The sequence below is a fragment of the Miniopterus schreibersii genome, assembly GCF_964146895.1.
Source record: "Miniopterus schreibersii genome assembly, chromosome: 7".
NCBI lineage: Eukaryota > Metazoa > Chordata > Mammalia > Chiroptera > Miniopteridae > Miniopterus > Miniopterus schreibersii.
Genome location: NC_138108.1, coordinates 26209970 through 26227990, shown reverse-complemented (window position 1 = coordinate 26227990; position 18021 = coordinate 26209970). Strand labels below are relative to the sequence as shown.

The 18021-nt window shown below is 38.6% G+C and overlaps 1 protein-coding gene across 6 annotated transcripts in view; it reads right to left on the bottom strand.

Annotated features, from left to right (window-relative positions):
• HECW2 (HECT, C2 and WW domain containing E3 ubiquitin protein ligase 2) overlaps positions 1-18021 on the bottom strand; it is a 292351-nt gene that overhangs the window by 232287 nt on the left and 42043 nt on the right. For 5 of the 6 annotated variants that reach the window (XR_013999195.1, XM_081142782.1, XM_081142786.1 and 2 more), the window contains exon 2: positions 1767-1905. The exons of the other annotated variant lie outside the window; for it this stretch is intronic. The gene's annotated coding sequence lies outside the window, so the exon portion shown is untranslated. The remainder of the gene's footprint in view (positions 1-1766; positions 1906-18021) is intronic. 6 annotated transcript variants of the gene reach the window in all.

Sequence of the window (18021 nt, the reverse complement as noted above, 5' to 3'; positions counted from 1 at the left end):
CCAAGACACTTTATGATGCTCGAGATTGTCTAGTTACAACTAAATATATGAAATCCAAATTGTAAGATTACTACAGCTTCCCCGTGCAGTTTCTACATGCAGAACTCTCTGTAGGTAGCAGTTAGGGCAATTCATGTTCATTCATTTGATTTTATTGAGTGCTTCCCCAATGCAGAGCACTCCACTGAGGGTTCAATGAGGTTTCTGTATGTGGTGGAAAGAGCTCTAGATTCTGAGTCAAGACTCAAATTACTTTGCACCCACTCTGCAATCTCCAGCACTTGCCCATTCTGATTGTCTGTAAAATGCAGATGATTTCTTCCACCCAGCACTGCTGAGAGGCTTAAGTAACTGCTTGGAAAAGGCACAGCATGATTAGGCACATTGTAGGTGACCAATAAAAGTTGATAGAATGTAGCATGTATCATTCTTTATACTCAGAAAGATTGTGATCTGGTGGAAAAGAGGAGTATGTAACATAAAAATACTGTAATATACTGTGAAAGATGAGAGATGACTCTAAAGAGATATAAAGAGTAATGGGTGGTCAAAGGAGGGAGAAGCCACCTATAGAAAAGATTTAGAGAACCTTCACGTAAGCTGGGCCCGCAGAATGGGTAGGATTTAGATATGCAGAGATAGACCAAGGGGCAGTCTCGGTGGTGGGAAAAGGCAGGACAGGCTGACGGCCACAGAATCCGGTTTATGTTAAGGCTCTGACACTTACCAGCTATGTGACTTTGGACAAAATAATGAACCCAAAAGAGAATAATAGCAACTATCGTGCAGTCACCATTAGGATTTTATGAGATAAAATATGGAAGATTCTTAGCACAGGGTACATGGCAGCTAGCATCACACTTAGCAGAAACAAAGAGGCAGGAAATTGAGAGAGAATTAGACTCCAGTGTACAGTACGTGCTGTTGCACAGTAGTCATAAACAGACGGAAGAGGTTAATCAAAGAAAAGATTTTGGACTTTATGCTGCAGGCAAGAAATGCCACTGGTGCATATCATTTACCTTTCCAAATATCAGCTCTTTTATTTACCTAGATGGAACTTTAATTTTAAACTGATCTGCTGTCCATCCCATGCTTGACTGCACACAACTTTTCAATAACAACATATAGAGGTTGAAAATTATAGACCTGCTCCAAAAAAAACAAAAAAACAAAAAAAAAAAACGCAACTGGCTGAAATTCCTATAGTACATGCTTGCTTATATTATTTTTAACTTTACTTGTGTGTGTGTATGTGTGTGTGTCCTATATAAAACCCTTGGACCATGGTAGCCTCAGAGTCTAGTCCAATATTTAAAACATAATGCTCAGAGAATACTTATTGATGCTTTTTTATTATTTTTCTTTTCATTCATCCCAAATGCAATATATTTGTGCTGATATGAGGAAAGTTGATTAACTTTTTTCATACATATATACACCTATAATACATATACTTATATACATACATGTACACATATAGATTAATTCTCATATGTTTATATTCTTTCAGTATGACTAGTCTCAAGCATTTTTATAATTATCACACTCATATTCTTTTTACAGCATGTTTTTCTCCAAATCCGAAGCTCTTTTTCACTCTTCATTTGCCAATATACTCCCACTGAAGTTAAAAATATCAAATTTCCAGCTCAGAACTGCATAGCACTTTTCTTCCAAGGAGCTTAGGTCGCTTTTTAATTAATGTCAAATTTGTTCAGTCCTTGTGAGATAGTAGGTATGAAATACTATATAACTTCACTGACCTGTGAAACAGAGTGAACTCTCTTCCTACACGTTCATCCGTGAAGAGCACAGGCACGGAGAAGCTATGTGTTTGTACAGAACGCAAATGTCAGCCAGGCTCTGCTCCATTCATCTATTCCATATCACAGTAGTTGTTACCTGTGAATATAACAGTAATTCGGTTTTTTCCAAGCATGTATTGAGTGCCTACCATTTGCCAGACAGTATGAAATGCCCGGGGAAGTAGACTAAGAGATAAGTCAGTCTCGGTGCTAGCAGCTATTTTAGGAATTCTCAGTTAAGTCAGGAAGACAGACCCATTCCCCCGGGATAGCACAGACTAATACAAACCAGACAGGCTGAGAGCCCAGGGCGAGAAATGTGGATGCAACATTAAAAAGTGTATCGAATCTTACTCCCAATTCTAGAATCTATAGATTCCCCCAAAACACACATACTGAAAATGTTCAGATCGAACTGTCCACTTAGAATTTCCAAAGGTAAACTGGATTTCCTGGCTTCTTTTCTATGCTTTGGTTTGTCCCACCTTGATTACTAAAGCAAACAAGGCCTTCCACCCAGGAAAGAAATTCAGACTATGACATTTAACTAGAACTCCACTGCTTACTACTGAACACTTATGAGTAAATATCAAGCTTGCATGCAGATACTGGAGATTTTAGGCTCTCTACCTTTGTACCTCAGGGTCCCATGTAGTATCTGGCACAGAAAAGGGGAAATGAATGGCTGTGGATGTGACTGAATGAATTACAAAGCCACTCCTTTGTAACAAAAAATGCACCAGCTCATTAGAAAGGTAAAGGCATCTTGGAATTTCAAGAGCTGCTGTCACTCCTAATGATAGGAAGTTATCTAAATCTTACAGCCTGTTTTGTTTTCTCACTAACATTCTAGCATAAGGGTTTTGTTTTCTCATTCAATTAAAAAGTCTCAACACATGTCAATTTAGAAGCTGTGTAAATATAAATTTTCTACCCATTCCCATTTATTGGAAATAGCACAAAGGTCATTTTTATGAATAATATTTTGGTGAACATGTTTTTGCCTTAAAGGTTTGTACGTGTTTCTGATTATTTCTTAGAAGAGGAATGCATAAGTAGGATTTTGAAAGGTCACATATTTAAAGTTTATAGGATGTACTGACAAACTGCTTCCCAAAAAAGCTTAGATTCATTCCAACTGCAGGATATAAAAGTACTAGTTTCATTGAACCATTGCCAGCATTAAGAATTCTTAATTTTTCAAATTAAGTTAGCTCATTTGCTAACTTAACACATTTGACAAATACTGTAAATGGAAATAATGCTCTTTGCATTTAACAGTTTCAAAGTAAGGGACCCCTCGAAAGACCTGAGAATATATAAGAAAATAACCTATTTAGATAGGGACTTAACTTAGAAAATGATGCTAGGTTTATCCTTAAAATCCACAGTTTCCTACACCTTTTATCTTTACTGGTAACCTTCTCAAAGGCAAATTTAGAGTCCTTAACTCTGTAAATGTTCATATTACATTGAATTCTGGGGCTTGCTTCGGCTCAACAACATATTAAAATGCATGCTTATTTTTAAAGGGATAAAAATTAAATTTTAAAAAGTACTTGATCAAACCCCCAACACCTCCCTAAAGAGCTCAAGGACTTCCACACAGTTCTTTTGGCCATGAATTGTATTTATTTTAACTTCATTGTTCTTAGTCTTTCTGAGTTAAGGATTATGCCACATGGCCATTTTAAAGAGACCCGACTTTGCTACAACAAAGCTCACTTGTGCATTAAATTTCTACTCTTTTCCATAAGCATATGAGAATAGTTGGAATAATGAGTCTAAGATTCCATTTTATGTCAAGTTCTATGTATTTTGTTCCAATGTCAAGCATCTCTAAAATGGACCTCAAAAAAAAAAAAAAAGACATGGTAAGCTCCTTGCTCATAAATTGAAAATTCTTAATGAATAATGATCTCTATGACTCCAAGTTGTGAGAATTAAATGAGACAATACGTGTGAAAACACTAAAGAACTACAGAACTTCACTTTTTTTGACAAAGATCCAGTACTTTGAACATCAACTTTTAGAAAAGAGACCAGCATACAACTTGTTATAACTCAAGACTGAGCAAACTCAAAGCACAATTCCCCATCTCATGACCTAAGGAAAACACAGGCATTAGCAGTAGGCTGATCTCCTTATACACAAATACATAAAAATACATGTGTACATACATGCATAAAATCTTCCACTATTAAAAAATGTGAGCATTTCAACTAATTTTCCTAGAATCAATTTCCACTGCTGAAAAAAACGACCAAAAGCTAATAACATAATTGTTGCTGCCATGAAAAGAGTGAATGGTGGACTTTGGGGCTTCACAGAATAGTAAAATTCCAAAAACATTTTATGGACTAACATGGAGTAACTTAACTTTTTATTTTGGCAAACAAAGATATTTAAGAGGAAGATAAACTAGCACAATTAACTTTACCACTTTACCATTTAATTCCTTAAGTTGAATCACCTCAGTTTTAATGAAAATTCAGTACACTGTCCATGTTTTACAAAAAGCGCTGTCTCAGAACAGCACTGGAAAGGAGTTCCCTAGACGATATGACTTCAGGGACAAGCACTGTCCCCTCCACAATGCCATTTCTTGTCCACATTTCCCCCACGGCTACTTCTTTTTGTTCACCTTTTCCCTGCCAACAGGGCAGTCACCTATCCAAAATCAACACTTCAGACACCAAGGTCAGGGCAGGTGTGGCTTGAGGAACACAGTGCCCACAGATGGAGGGCAAATTTCCAACAGTGAGGATATCCTTCATTTCCCTCCCCTAGTTAGCTAGGTTAAAATCACTTCCAAAAGTAAAGATTTTTCTCTTTGGAATGTAAAGGTAGAGAGAGGTAAGGAGGAAAGATAAAATCAGTACAAATAATAATGTAATGAAGCCACCTACTTAATTTAATCCTGTTTGGACGGTGGCTCTTTTCAGAAGTCAAAGTAATAAATAATACACAGAATTTTCATGTAATAAAAATAATCTGCTCATAGAGACAGAAATGCATTTTCTTTTTTTCTTTTTTTAACTCATCTTGATTGTTGAAAGTATTACAGATGTCCCATTTTTCCCATTAGCCCCCTCCACCTCGCTCCCACCCCCTCCCCAGGCCTTCACCCCATTATGGTGTGTGTCCATGGGTTATGCATATATGCATATAACTTCTTTGGTTAATCTCTCCCCACCCCCACCCCCACCTTCGGCCTTCACCACGCTATTGTCTGTGTCCATTGGTCATGCATAAGTGCATATAAATTCTTTGGTTGATCTTTCCTCCACCCACCCCCTCCCTCTTCCCTCTGAGATATGACCGTCAGCTGCATGCTTCTGTGTGAAACACGTTTTCTTTATCTGTCTCTTACAAAAACCGTAAAATGAAAATAACTTTTAAAAATTATCAGTTAAAAGGTGATTAATATTTTTTAAATGTTTTCTTTACTGTAAAACTCTCAAATTTTGCATGGTATTAAAGAGATGGTTGGAAGAGATGCCATAATTACAGAAACTAACAAAAAAGAGAACCTTTTTTAAGGAACAAACTACCAATTCTCAAATTAGCACCAACACTCTGATTCCTCTGTGCGTTTTAGAGTTATGTCCATGAGAGCACAGAGTTTCTCCTGGTTCAATTTTTAAAATACTCCTTTAAAATGTAAATAAAAGACTCAATATCTAAGCCCACAGGTCCTATTATAGATCACAACATTAGGTGATTTAGGCTTACTTCTAATTAAATATAAGAGAAAAATAATATCTTCTGGTTTGGAAATATGAATGCTTAGACTTCTCTTAAGCATTAGATGGAAAAAGTTGTTGCATGATTTTTCCAAAACCGAAATAAGATCAGTATATAACATCTTAGTAAGCTTCAACTATTATATTTTCTCCCAAAAAAAGACCATGACACAGGATGAGTCCACTTCACATTCTCTTCTAGCAATCCCCCAGCCCTCACAAATGATTTAGATGACCAGCTAAAGTAATCACCTAAGTCACTCTTGAGTTAAGGGTTCTTCACTACAGAAACCTTTACTTTTCTTAAATCTAACTCCCATAGTTTTATTTATTTTGGAAATGCTTTCAAAATACTGCGATGATCACTAACAATCACAGTGGGTTTTATACTGATTTCCCACTTATAGGTCATCATTTAACCAACTCTGGTAGTCTAGGATTTTGTTTATATGTTTTGCTTCTTTCTTTTTTTCTTTCTTTCTTCCAACCTAATTGAATTAGATACCATCCTATAATGGGTATCTGTTGTGAAAATGTGAATTAAGACATTATTGTGGAGTTCCCTTCCCTCAGAGAGAAAATATACTATAAAGTCAAACAAGAACATCTTATCAAATTCACACATCTGAGGGTCCCTAAAATGACACAAAAATTGTCACAGTTTGTGTGATCCAAGAGGAAAATGGATATGGGAGCTCATCCTGAAACAAATGACTCTTAGTCTATTACACATAACTGCATCCCGGTGGAGCTGCTAAGGGTACATACCTTCTCTTCCCAGCTACTGCTGAATAACTCCTCCCTCCCACTGCTGCTCAGATCCCATGACTATTCCTTCTTTCATTCAGTAAGTGTGTGCCAGGCATTGTTCTAAGAAACAATAGCAAGCAGAAGCAATGATAATCCCTGCCCGATGGAGCTCATGTTTGGTGGGAGAGGCACGCTCTTACCCAGCCCGATCCTCCCAACACCAGCAGGCGGTGGAGCGTGAGGATGGGGCAACGCTCTCAGGCAGGTCCACTGCTAACATTTGGACTATTCAGGGCAAGAATACAAATGGAGGCTCCATATGTCTAAATATTTAAAGGCTATAAATTAAGCTAACAAACATTTTATTCTCTTACCTTGACCCCCATAATGGCCTGAAAGTCTAGGTCTAAATTGAGAATTCCAGCCAGAATGTGGGTGCCAGAGGTGCCAAGTACCCTTGTCTTTCTAACCCCAGCTCCATCCAGCACTACGAGGGACCTTGCCTGTGCTTACTGTGGGCACCTGAGCCAGCTCACCAAGCTCTATTCACACTTCCTGCAAGTAACTGCCTCTGAGACACTCCTTGGGCCTAAAGGTATGAACACTGGCTTTGTATCCCTGTCTGTTCTCAACAGCAACACCCACAAAGAGGCCCAAGCAGGCCCTAGAAGCATCCCTGAGGCTTTTGGGCAGGAAATTACCCAGAGGGTGTTCCAGAAGGCAGGGCACAGGCTCCACGTGGGTATTCTGCTTGGCCCTGTTTACTCCTTGCACTTAGGGGCTGGTGGGTGGGGAGCAAGCAATAGGAAGGCCAGAGAAAGGGCCTCCTGCCCAGTTCCCAGGGCAGCAGTGTGCTCACAAAGTGGAGGGAGATTAGATTTTTCAGTATTGGTCAAGAGCAGCATTGAGAGAAAGGGGGAAAGAGGAGTCAGGGGCAAGGGGAAAAACATACTATCCTGATGCCACCAAGTGATCCCCACCACCCTCCCACCCTGGTGTTTCTCCACGCAGACAGTCAACAGCAGCAGAGGGAAGGGAAGAGGCAGAGGCCCGCACTCTGTGTTGCAGGAGTGGCGTCTCCCTGTAACAGCCAGGTTGAGTACACAGAACAGAACAGAAAGGAAACAAGAAGGAAGGTGGAAGGGAACTGATACTTAAGCTTCTGCTCAAGGCTGGCTGTGCCCAACTCAGAGGGACCGAAACACAAACAAAAATTTCTAACATCAGCAGTGGTGTTTAAAAAGTTGTTTATAATTATACAAAAATATTTTTTAAAGTACTTTTCCCACAGGCTTTGCTCTGCTCTTTGTGAGCCTTCCACAACAGAGCCTCCAACCCAGCCACTCCCACTGTCAAGTCAACCACAGATGCTTGTACACTGGGAGCATCCCGTGATTGCTTTATTCAAAAATGGCAGAGGCCATGCAATGCCTGGTAACCAGTGGTGCCAGGGCTCTGGTATGCCCAATTCTCAACCACAGAGATGCAGTACTTAGTCTCCTGGGCCCACCTGCTAGATGCTTCTACCTGACTAATGCCTCTCGCAGACCCTCTAAGCCAGAGACACGTGGCAAGGAGGTTATCTCACATAGTTATCATAGCACTTAACTCTCCTTCCTGTTCCTCTACCCACCAGGCAAATGCTATGGGCTGCAGGGAAATGCCTACAGGTCCATGCCAGCCCACAGGTCACACACCTCAACATGATGCTACATTCAATAGCATGTTATAGTATCGTCTATTGTATAATTCTCCCCTTCCTCCCCCACACCAGCCCTCACCCTTACAAGAATTCAAGTTCCCACTCTTTTTTTTTTTTGTCCTGACATGTCTCTTTTATTTGACTTGACTCATTTGTTTATTTGTGAGTTCTTTGGGACAGAGAATGTATGATCAAACCTTACATATCATGCACGCAAATACTGGGGAAGGAGTTTTTGAACATGCCGCCCCGTGTTCAGGAACTGGTCTTTTTACATATATTTTCTCATTTACTTTTCACAAAACTTTACAACCATTATTACTATCCACATTTTTATCCCCTGAGCTCAGAGGGATTAAGCAAGTTACTCAAAATCACAAAGCTAGAAAATGTGTGAACACACCAAACAGGGTTCTACCTGTACCTTGGAAACTCCAAAGTTACTCTCTTCCCACTGCAGTAGTTTCCTGCCTGATGAATGACTGGCTCTAGAGAGTCTCATGTATTGGTATTTGGCTACATCGTGCCCTAAACAGCCTTTTAATGGTTGACCCACAATAATAAGAATCAAACATTATACTAATAACCATACTTCATGGTTTAAAAAAGAACTTTTAAAATAATTTTTAAACATCAAGACAGCAGAAACAAACAATTCATAATAACAATAACAGTAATTAATGAAAGAGAAAACAAAGAAACTAATTTGGTTAACAAACCAAAAGATGCTACTTTGAAAAGACCAATAGAACAGACAAATCACCAGCTTCTCTGACTTTTAAAGAGAACACAAATAAGCAACAACAAAAATGAGAATGGGAATACAACTGCTAATTCAGTATTAACAGAGCAGCACAGATTTGTGCCAAGAAATGGGAAACTCTTACCCAAATGGATAATTTTCTAGGAAAATACAAAGGTATTAATTTATTCAACAAAAATATTACAGGGCCCGGCTGGGCGTGGCTCAGCGGTTGAGCATCGACCTAGGATCCAGGAGATCGGGGTTCGATTCCTGGTCAGGGCACAGGCCCGGGTTGTGGGCTAGGCAGCCGATCAATGACTCTCTCATCATTGATGTTTCTCTCTCTCTCCCCCTTCCTTTCCTCTCTCTGAAATCAATAAAGATATGTTTAAAAAATATATATATATTACAGGACCTTCCGTATGCCAAGCACTGGAGTTCTCACAGTCAACAAAACAGATGAAGTCCCTTCTATTGTAGAGCTTTTTATTTGGGGAGGGGGGTAAGGTTGAGGGACAGAAATAAATAAATATATAGCATGTCACACAGTGATAAGTGCCATAAAAGTGGTTAGTGGGGAGAGACAAGGAAGGCACCTGGTCTTTCAATGCAGTGGTTGTGGAAGGACAGCACCATGTGTGCAGGTCAAAGCGAAAGGGGCTGGAACTTACTTGGCTTGTTTAAGTGCTATGAGGGGGCGAGCAAAAGGTAACATGATCTGACGCGCACTTTAAAGGAAGCTTTCTAGGTCAAAAAAGACCCAAAAGAGGTGAAAATACTGCATCGACCAATAAGCATGGAAGAAATTAGAAAAGTCATTTTAAAAAACCAAAAAACTACCTACAAAGAAAAAATGGGCCCAAGTGGCTTTATAAGTAAATTCCATCAAGCCTTTGAAGAACTAATAATGCCTCTATAGAAAGCGTCTGAGCATTTTGGGAGCTCACAGAATCTGGGGGGGAGAGAACACCCAAACACACACACACACAAGGATACAGAGAGAGCTCATACATTTAGAGCAATGGTTCTCAACCAGGGATGATTTTGAGGGGGCATTTGGCAATGTCTGGGGACATTTTTGATTGCCATAACTAGGGTGACTACTAATGTTATCCAGTGGGCAGAGGCCAGGGATGCTGTTAAACATCTTACGACTGCACAGGACAACTCCCCACGACAAATAATTAACTGACCCAAAACGTGGACAGTGGTGATGAGGTTGAGACAGCCTGGCTTAGAGGAAATGCAACATCTAACTCCAAATCTGCCTGCAGGCCCAGGGCTCTTTTTGCTACACTACACCACATCCCTACCCCTAAATTAAAACATGGTATCAAAAAGTGCTTTTTGAATTCCAAATAACCAATGCTAAAACTTACCTACACATTATAGCTAAGTGGTCATGATTAAGAAAGGCCAGCTCCCTCTACAAGGAGGCTCCTTCCCCCAGTGGAACTACAGAGTTACCATATTCCTTCTACGACCAGGCACTGGTCAGATGGTGTAAGGACAGTCCGCCAAAACGTGTGCCCTGCTCTTTCTCTCCCGGGACCTTAACATTCCTCTCTGACTGCAACATGCTCTGGAAACCTGGGCTCGTTGTTTTAAACTGTTCTGAGACATTTTATAATGGGCTAGTATATTTTCAAATACCGTTTGCTTACACCATTTATAAAATTTACTTGGGGGGGGGAACAAGAACTACTTTAATAAACAAACAAATATTTTTATCCCTCTGCAACTGTCTCTAAAAGAGCACTACTTTCTTGAAAAATGGAAGGAGATATAAACACATTACTTTGCTTTTCTTCAGTTAAATCCTGTGACCTAGATTTTCTAACCTGTTTTCTACTCCTTTACTACAGCCGCAGAGGAGAGAAAAGAACAGTTAGTAAATCATCCTGTGTCAAATATAGAAGCTTGTGTCCGTCACTCTCTGGGTATTTTCAAGGCAAATGAGCTAAATGTTTCCACCTGTGCCGGTGGTACAGCTAAAATATAAAACTAAAGCAGCAGATGTTTTCTTCAAGATCCCAACTGAAGAGCCTGTAAAACAAAGCGACTGGATTCTCACTGCAGCTCATGCCCAGGACGTGTCTGACTTTCAAGATTCATGGATTATAAAAGCATCAGGGTGTGGGGAGGGCTGCGTGGAACATGCGTAGGCGGGGGTACAATTAGAACAGGATTTTGGTTCCTTAGAAGACTTAACTCCTTCATCTCGGCCTCCCACTAACATTTCTGAGGATATACCAATTACCCCAGGATGCACCTCTCAAACCTTCTGCTTCTTTGCCCTGCACCCCTGCGTCCCCCAAAGTTATCTTAGCGGCCGATGAGCGCTCATTTCTCTCGTTCCTCCTCCGTCCTGCCCAGCTCTGAAGGGAACTCCATTACTTCCTACAGGATTTCTTTCATGCATATTTTCATCTTGAGCTTTCGAATAACCACTATTATTACTTTGTAAAAAGTATTTCTACCAAAGTAAGGACAAAAATAAATTGTTCAATACATATAAGCTTCTGGCTCAAATACAGAAAAAATAAAAATGGTTTAATAGGATGGTAAGATTTTCTTTAAATATATTTCCTTAATTGTTATACTTCATAAAGATACTGGCTTTTTTAAAAAGGAGGATTTTAGTAGTTACTTTCCACAAATATGGGGATAATAAATAGTATTATTTTCTTTACTTAGCCATCTATTTTTTAATGGTGCGATGAAAAGCCCCAAAGAGCTAGGGACAAGCAGTTCTAATTATGGTACAGCACTGCAGTTTTAATTAGTAGAAACTAATTTAATGGTGACTTATTTCCCCCTCAGAATTATAACCGCAAGCAATTAGTAGTAAGAACTTCTCCCATTCCCTCCGGAAAATCTCTAAAAATTAGACTTTATAACCTGACTGATAATATAGGTACAGTAAACTAATTATTTGGGGAATTATAAAATATTACACTCCTAAATGCAAACCCACAAGCCCCAAATATGTAATCGATAATCTTATGAAAACATCAATCAACCTTTCCATTCCTTTTCTGAAGTAATTCAAATAGAAACGGGCCTTGAAATTAAATTGACTGCTGTACTGCACACTGCAGAAGCGCCAGTTAATTCCACCCACCCCGGGCCTACTGCACCAACGGCTGCATTTCATCTGCCCACCACATGTGTGAAGCCGCACAGGACAGCAGGGGTTGCAGATCCAGCGGTGAACAAAGCAGAGATGGCCCAGCAAAAGGCTTACCATCTTGCAGTAAATAAGTAAGCACGTGAATAAGTACAAGATTACAAATTATGACAGGTGAGCTTGAAGAAACAAAGAGTGCTGTAGAAGAATAGTCCAGAATGAGCAAGATATGTAAAGGCAAAACCAGGGGTATTTTAAGGTTAGAATTGCATCAGAAAACTATATAATCTGAAGGACATGTCATTTCTCTGTGTTCTTAGCACCATGTCCAGATCTTAGCACACAGAGCTCAACAGATGTCAGCCTCAGGACAAGAATTGATTCAATTTACAACAATTTTTTTTAAATGCATTTAATATTAATAATTAACATATATTTAAGTGCTTTTTATACACCATCTCAGTTAATGCAATCTTCAGCCATCTGAGGTATTTAACACTATCCCTGTGCTACAGTGAGGAACCAAGGCGGGGAGAGGCTAAGTAGCATGTGTATCTCCAATCTTAACCCCTCAGAAGGTGGTACAGTCAGGATTCAAACTCCTTGCCTCATGTGAAACTGACTTTCCTCTGCCACCCAGTTCCACTCTCACAGGTTCACCAGTACAGCAAACATGCAAAGCCTCTGTCAGCAGTGTTTCCACAATTACACATCAGTAACTCAACAACTGTCCAAAAAAAATCAAAATTAACAGGAATGAACAGAAAAGTGTGGCAACAAGCTTCAGCTGGGACATCAGCATGTTAGTCTGTCTTCTGAGGAACATTTGCACACTTTCTTATTTCTTGAAAACACAAAAGTGTAAAATTCTATAATAAACTCTGCTTAAACAAAAGTAATCATTTATGCTAGGAAGCATCTGTCTCCTTGCCAATCAGCTCTTCAGATCAGTCCAGTGCCCTGATGGCAAAAAGGCAAAAGCTTCCCTGAAACACTCAGGTGAGAAAAATGTATGAAGATCCACAGACTACAAATGTTTCTGACACTTTTCTGATTTCTAGGGGAACACAAGAGTAATTAAATTTAAGGGAAAAATGATTTAGTCAAGAAAATTAGTATGATGTGAATTATGTGAATTAGGCACATTTATTTTTTTATGTTCTTCTATATTTTCTATGTGTCTTACAAGTGAACAAAAATACTCCTTTTTATAATTAGGGTGGAAAATGTTATAAAGTTTTAAAAAGAACTGAGGATTTCTTTCATCAGTAATCTATAGCACATACTTAACTCAATCTGAACTTGAGCATAACCCAACCGAGCCACACCAGCCAGGGTTAGGCTTGATTCTTAAAGGCAAGGGGGGGAGTGGCAGACATCTGTAACAGTGTCAAAAATAATTAATTGATTGATTGATTGATTGATTGATTAAACTATTTCAGAGAAACTTCAAACTTGCAGCAAACACTTCGAACCATACCCCCAAGCACCTGGGGGTTCACAGTCCTCTCCTAGAAGGATTTCAGTGAAAATTTTAAAGAAACATTGATTTTTATGCCTCGGTTAAACTTTGATAAGCAGTCATGTAAATTCATGCTTGAAAAAAGCTCACAGACATGAAGACTCTCAGGTTTCCAAATTTTAGTATTGCAACATTTTAAAAGTATAATGATAAAGATTTCTTAATTTCTTTGTTTATAGAGACCATAAAAGATTGAATTGCTTTCCTCTCAAAGCTTCATTTTCCTCTTCTAGAAAATGAGTCCCATAGCCAGGGCTCAATAGATGCTGATGACAGAGGTGACGGTGATTGTGTTGGTGGTATATTTGATTAACATTCACCTATATTTCCAGGAGGTCATCTGGGCCATTACTTAAATGCCAAATTCTTCCCTCAATAAAAATGATATAGGCTCTTAAATATATCTCTTCAAATGATTCAACTGCATAAGTGTATGATGCATTTACCAAGCAATTAACTAAATATTAAGTTAACATTGATGCCTACTTTACTGGAAATTGACTAATGGAAAACAAAGTCAAACGTATTCTTTTTTAATTATATAAATTAAATTACATAAAAACAACATTACCACCATCCTGTTCCCTACATGGAAGGTCAAACACACTCAGCCTCCCCCCTTTAAAAATAATTTGTTGCCTGAAGCAACCAAAAGTTAACAGATTTTCAAAGTCAATGCTGAGAGTCAGTGGCAGAAGCACCAAGAGTAAGAACCCTGGTATCCTGGTATTATAATCCCCGGCTCCACCAACCAGAACACGATGCTCCTGCAAAAAGCAAAACAAAACCAAAGAGAAAAGAAGGCTTTTCTGTTGTGCACATCCCAGGCACTGCCAACACATCACTGCCCATTGTTCTGCTCACCCTTCAGAGCAGTCACAGCCATGTGGTCCTGCCTGGTTCTTTTCCTAATTCCAACACAAGCCAGAGGAGAGGGACTTCTACATCCGTGGAACTTTTCACTCTCCAGTACTCCAAATTCACTACTTCAATCTTTCATTCAAAGGCTTGAGTAAAAATGAGAGATGGGTTTTCTCTGATCTGTATTAGTGAAATACCCCAAGACTGTCAAGTAAAATTTTACTTATCTGTGCAGGGAGCTGTGGTTAGTGAGAACTAAATGAGTGATTCAACTAATGAGAGCAACTCCGGCCACGACATTCTCTAACAGTTTTCTCAGAAACAGAAACTGAATGAGGTTGAGGGTTATAACCACATATATAAACCACACCATAAGGAATCGACGGTCCTGCACATAATTAAACTAACAGGACAAAAGGGATGTTCTAGTACTGAGAGAGCAAAACCATCCTACTTGAGTAGTACATCCTAGTACTCAAAGAGCTGTTGGCTTTTGCGGATTCCCAAGCGACGCCTGGAGTGATCAATAATGATGCATTAGAAGGGGAATGTGGATATCCAGGAGGAAAAATATATGTTGCCATCTCCATTTCTATTTTGGCAAGTGACTAAGTATTTTTGGTAACAGAAACTCAAATAAGTTATTATAAATACACTTAAAAGGCATTTCATCATCATAATAAAGGCAGTCCAGGGAGATGCTAGTCCTGACACTAATTCTCTTTGTGATATTGAGCAAGTCACACCTACTTGAACCTCATTTTTCTGTCAAGTAGGAATGATAACCCATCATGCCAGACTCAAAAGTATAAAAGGATAAAAAAAATAATGGGGAAGTATGCTGGAAAAAGTACATATAAATACTAATAGTTGTTATGAATACATGGCCAGGGCCTTAAGACATTAGGCGTGCCTCATCCATGCTCTCTTTTCCTCTTCATGAGTACCTGAATCCAGACCTCATGACCCCACTTAAACCATGCAAATGAACAACACTACACTTGCGGATGGTGGAACATTAACTTGGAAAGTATCCGACTATGAAGAACAATGATATCTGGTCACCTGGTCCATTCACACTGAAATTGTCACATGAGAAACAAACATCTCTGTTCTTTTGGCTACTGCAGTACTGAATTTCTTTGTTTTAGCAACCTACACTAACTAATACAGTTATTAGGATCTAAACAAATAAATCTGTGCAAACCAAAACCCATTCACATATCTGTGCCGGCCTGCACAGTACATTTTATGTTTGTTTAATATTTACTTAGATGGTCAATATTTAAAATCAGATTTCATATAATAAACCAAGATTCTTTAAAAAGATCAGCCCAGCCAGTTGCAGCTCAGCAGTCAAGCATCGACCTATGATCCAGGAGATCAAGGGTTCGATTCCCAGTCATTTAAAATTTTGGGAACTCATATAATGTTATGAATTTTAGGCCTGGATAGCAGTAGATTAAAATAGTTCATTTCTGCCAAACTCTTCTCCATGAAGTTCTGCCTACTAACAATATTATGCCCAACAGATCACCATCCCTACAGAGTCCAAACCACCATATCCTTTCTCACTTGGATTATAGCAATAGCCTAACTGACCTCCCAGGCATCCATCAATCAGGAATTCACTCCTGTTAGCATTGCAAAGAGCCTATTCCAGTGTCCACCCTCCAGAAGCTGTACCAAATCCTGATCATTCTATGGAAGGGAAATAAGAGGGAGGAGGAGAAAATTAGTTTGGCATAATTTGGCACGGCTTAGTGAACTCTCCTGTCTAAGCTGCTCCCCAAAACATCTTAATAACATACATTCAAAATATTTGGGAGTTGAGGAAAGTTAGATAACATATAGTTCCTTTAGCTATAATTTTTTTTCAGGCCCACAGCCTGTAATTTATCTGGTGTGGAGACCAACTGGGTGCTCTTTTACAGTCTCTTTACCTTGGATAGAACTTCAATTGTGATCAGAGATGGGGGTGGGGAATTGGAGAAAGGTAGTCACAAGATCTAAACTTCCAATTACAAAATAATTAAGTATTAAGGATTCAGTCTACAGCATGATAACTACAGTTAATACTGCTATATTATATACATGAAAGTTAAGAGTAAATCCTAGGAGTTCTCATCACAAGGAAAGAATTTTTTCTCTTTTTTTGCTTTTTCTTTTTATTGCATCTATATGAGATGATGGATGCTAATGAAATTTATGCTACAATCATTTCACAATATATGTAAGTGAAACCATTATGCCGTACACCTTAAATTTATACAGTGATGTGTGTCAATTATATCTCAACTGCATCTTAACCATGTTTGATTGGAAAGTAATATGTATAAATTATAACATCCAGGTATTGTTTAATTTTTCAATTACAGTTGAAAAATGTTTAGCTAGTATGTTTTAATTCTTCCTGGTAAACAATAGATCAGTTGACTAATAATAAATTATAATGTTGTGAAAATGTTCAAACTAAAGTTACCTTATCCTCTGTAGAGAAACTATAAGAAAGATCCCTTTATAAGTTGGGCATTAGTACCAATAGCCCCTATCTACTTCCAACACTATGTTTCTAGCACACTGTCTATTATTGATGGCGGACATTGTAGAGCTACTTGCACCACAGAGAAACCTCACCCTTTAAGTTATTTTGAATCACAGCAGCTAAGGCAGCTCATCTTTTGTTTTTCTTACCTTATATCTCACTTCCCTTTCCACCCTCCTACTTTCCTCCTTCAATTTGCAGGCTGTAGAATGGAAAAGCTCCTATTCCTTAATCTCAGCAAAATCATATGTATCCTTGTCCATGGCACCAGAAAAGAAATATACAGATGAAATTTCATTCATGGTTTTCCATTAGCAATGTGCTTAATTAGGAAAGGAGCTCTGTTACTGTCACCTTAAACTAGGCTGATTTTTTTTTGGCTCAGTTTACCTCACTATAAAACAGTATGAAGTCAACACAAATTTAATTAACTGCCTAAGATGAAAGCTTTGCGATCTTCTAGTCTTGCTTTGCATAAAGAACTGAAACCAAATTTTGCTTGGTACTAAAATAGAATACTAGCTCGTGAAAATGGATAACTGTAGATAATGTATAGCCTCATTGCCATGAACTGTCCAACCCAGTGTGCCTGCTGTTTTGATATTGATCATGAGCTATCAGCGGGGCTGGGGATTTGATTCAGTTTTTTCATTACTGCTCCCTGATTTCAGTTGCTTTTACTGATAAGATGCATCTACTAGAAAGTTCCAGCTTTGTGTCCTAAACTAAATGAGATCAAAGAATTGGAAAGTAATACGTATAAATTATAACATCCAGGTATTTTTTAATTTTTCAATTACAGGTCACAATATTATATTAGTTTCAGGTGCACAATATAGTAATTAGACATTTATATAACTGATCACCCCAATAAGTCTAGTACCCATCTGACACCATGCATAGTTATTACAATATTATTGATTATATTCCCTATGCTGTACTTTACATCCCTGTGACTGTTTTTATATCTGGCAATCTATATATCTTAATCTAGTCCCCCTTTGCACCAAACACCCCTCCCATCTGGCAACTATCAAAATGTTCTCTATCTATGAGTTTGTTTCTGTTTTATTTGTTCATTTATTTTGGTTTTTTAGATTCACACACTAAGTGAAATTATATGGTATTTGTCTTCCTCTGTCTGACTTATTTCATTTAGCATAAGTCTCTAGTTCCACCCATGTTGTTCAAAATGACAAGATTTCATTTTT